This window comes from Salvelinus fontinalis, chromosome 15, assembly GCF_029448725.1.
Source record: "Salvelinus fontinalis isolate EN_2023a chromosome 15, ASM2944872v1, whole genome shotgun sequence".
In the NCBI taxonomy this organism is placed as follows: Eukaryota; Metazoa; Chordata; class Actinopteri; order Salmoniformes; family Salmonidae; genus Salvelinus; species Salvelinus fontinalis.
Genome location: NC_074679.1, coordinates 29,382,062 through 29,385,682, shown reverse-complemented (window position 1 = coordinate 29,385,682; position 3,621 = coordinate 29,382,062).

Below are 3,621 nucleotides of genomic sequence, written 5' to 3'. Positions count from 1 at the left end.
ATTCCATCTGGTAGCTAGGGGTACTGTCCTTTCATACTCCTAATGTAAACAAGAAACTAAAATATATTCATTTATTCGATTATATAAATAACATAAACCATATTACAAAGACATAATTAGAGTAATGATGAGTAGACAGAACCCATACAAAAGCAGTAGACCCAATAACAGGGAATTATCTCCACAGGACCTATTCTCTGAATTTAGAGGACAAAGGTGAGACTCAATATTAAAAATAAAATCACATTTTATTGGTCACACAACTGTACAAATAGACAAGATACAGATGTTAGCAAAAACAAAATAGATATGTTGCTAGGGCAGAATCAACTAGGAAAACATCCGGAATTTGCCTTTATGAATGATGATCTGACTAAATGTATACACAGTCAATTTACAGTTCTAAAATATATTTCATCCATCATAACAGTTGTTCAATCATGTCACAATCTACCCTAAATATGGTATCTGTGATTGATAGCCCCTGTGGTAAATACTAGGGCTGGGCGATATATGGACCACAAAAATTCATATAATACAATATGAAGGATGATGATATAACCATAATTATTAACTGGGTGGTTCGAGCCCTGAATGCTGATTGGCTGAGGTATATCAGACCATAAACCACAAGTATGACAAAACATGTATTTTTACTCAATTATGTTGGCAACCAATTTATAATAACAATAAGGCACCTCAGGGGTTTAGCCGTGGTATATTGGCCATATACCACACTACCTCGGGCCTTATTGCTGAAATGAATATCTGAAATGAAGACGCCGCTTAGCCTGTGGCACAGCCTCCCTTTGAATGTAACCCAGGGAGGCTACAGTTGCTGCAGAGAGGTAGTGAAATACTAAGATCCAATGATATGCATATCACAATTATACATATCACAATATACACAATGGATTGCCCAGCCCTAGTAGAAAAATATTCATACAGAAATATGAAAAAACATGAAGACATTTTTCTTATAGAATCACAATATTTGAAACAGGTAATGTACTGTACTGACCAGTTTATCCTATTATGTGATGCAATAACACGGTTATTAGTCAACTTAAAAAAGGGTGAAAAGGCTTTCTGTTTGGGGGACATGTTCACAGTCAAAAAGAAATGTTGAGCAGCCAATGAGAATCTCTCCAAGCATTTTCTCAGATACTCATTTCAGATCTGAGGTTTTATTTCCCTTGAAAAATTGTGTTTGTTACTTATAGTCTATAAATGCAGTGAAATTCCCCCTCAGTATTTCACTGCTGAGGCCAAGTCTCTTGATGGCAACTATAACACTTACAAAAAGTAAACATGCAGCCAGGTGATGAAATGTTAAATATGATTATTACCACTTGAAGTTTGGTGTTCTTCTTTGAGCTTGACCAGGTACTCAATCCTCTGCTTATGGTTCTTATGGCCCACAAGCTTGCAGTTCCCCTCAGACAGGTAGGGGACAGGTTTGCCGACATTCAGGCATCTCACTAAAATCACCACACATTAGCTAGATTCACTACAAAGGGACCCTCTTAAAGCAAATCATGGACTAAGACAGCAGCTGATATCATTGCCACGTCTGGAGCAGCATGGAGATTGGTGGTTCTGTCACACCCAGACCTTAGAGAGCCTTTTTATGTCTCTATTTGGTTTGGTCAGGGTGTGATTTGGGTGGGCATTCTATGTTCTTTATTTCTATGTTTTGTTTTTCTATGTTTTGGCCGGGTATGGTTCTCAATCAGGGACAGCTGTCTATCGTTGTCTCTGATTGGGAATCATACTTAGGCAGCCTGTTTTGCCACCTTAGGTTGTGGGGTGTTATTTTTTGTTACCTCTGCGTAGCCTACGGAAAGTGACGTTCGTTGTTCTTTTGTTGTTTTGTTTGGAGTTCTGTCACGTTCTGACCTTAGTTCCTTTTTTATGTCTTTATTTTAGTTGGTCGGGGCGTGAGTTGGGGTGGGCATTCTATGTTGTTTTTCTATGTTTTGTTCTGTTGTTATATTTCTATGTGTTTGGCCTAGTATGGTTCTCAATCAGAGGCAGGTGTCAGTCGTTGTCTCTGATTGGGAGCCATATTTAGATAGCCTGTTTTCTAGTGTGTTTTGTGGGTGGTTGTTTCCTGTTTCAGTGTTTGCACCATACGGGACTGTTTCGGTTGTTTGTTCGTGTTTTGTTATTTTTGTTCTGTGTTCATTTTGATTTATTAAAAATCTATTATGGACACATACCACGCTGCATATTGGTCCGATCCTTGCTACTCCTCCTCAGAAGAAGAGGAAATCCGTTACAGAACCACCCACCAAAAAAGGACAAAGCAGCGTGGTATCGGGCAGCAGCAGAAATCTCTGGACTCATGGACATGGGAGGAGATTCTGGACGGAGAAGGACCCTGGGCACAGGCTGGGGAATATCGCCGTCCCTGCTGGAGGCAGCGAAAGCTGAGCGGCGGTGGTAAGAGGAGGCAGCACGGCAGCGCGGCTGGGACGAGAGGCAGCCCCAAAAATGTATTGGGGGAGGCACACAGGGAGTGTGGCTAAGTCAGGTAGGACACCTGAGCCAACTCCCCGTGCTTACCGTGGAGAGAGAGTGACCGGGCAGGCACTGTGTTACGCGGTGAAGTGCACGGTGTCCCCAGTGTGCATACGTAGCCCGGTGCGCTACATTGCAGCTCCTCGAATCGGCAGGGCTAGAGTGGGCATCGAGCCAGGAGGGATGATGCCGGCTCAGCGCATCTGGTCTCCAGTGCATCTCCTCGGCCCGGGGTATACTGCACCAGCCCTATGCACGGTGTCTCCAGTTCGCCAGCACAGCCCAGTGCGGCCTGTTCCAACTCCCCACACTTTCCGGGCTACAGGGGGTATCCAGCCAGGATGAGTGGTGCTAGCTCTGCGCTCGAGACCGCCAGTGCGCCTCCACGGTCCAGTGCATCCGGTGCCTCGGCCAAGGACAAGGCCTCCTGCATGTCTTCCCAGCCTGGTGAGTCCTGTGCCTTTTCCCAGAGCCAGGCCTTCTGTGTGTCTCTCCAATCCAGTGATAATCCATGGCAAGAAGCCTCCAGTGATAATCCATGGCACAAAGCCTCCAGTGATAATCCATGGCAAGAAGCCTCCAGTGATAATCCATGGCAAGAAGCCTCCAGTGATGATCCATGGCAAGAAGCCTCCAGGGATAATCCAGGGTACGAAGCCTCCAGTGATGATCCATGGCACAAAGCCTCCAGTGATGATCCATGGCACGAAGCCTCCAGTGATGATCCATGGCACGAAGCCTCCAGTGATGATCCATGGCACGAAGCCTCCGGTGATGATCCATGGCACGAAGCCTCCGGTGATGATCCATGGCACGAAGCCTCCGGTGATGATCCATGGCACGAAGCCTCCTGTGAGGATCCATGGCACGAAGCCTCCGGTGAGGATCCATGGCATGAGGCCTCCAACGAAGGACGTCAGTCCGGAGCCCCCAGCGTCGCCCTCCAGTCCGGAGCCTCCAGCGTCGCCCTCCAGTCCGGAGCAGCCAGAGTCGCCCTCCAGTCCGGAGCAGCCAGAGTCGCCCTCCTGTCCGGAGCAGCCAGAGTCGCCCTCCTGTCCGGAGCAGCCAGAGTCGCCCTCCTGTCCGGAGCAGCCAGAG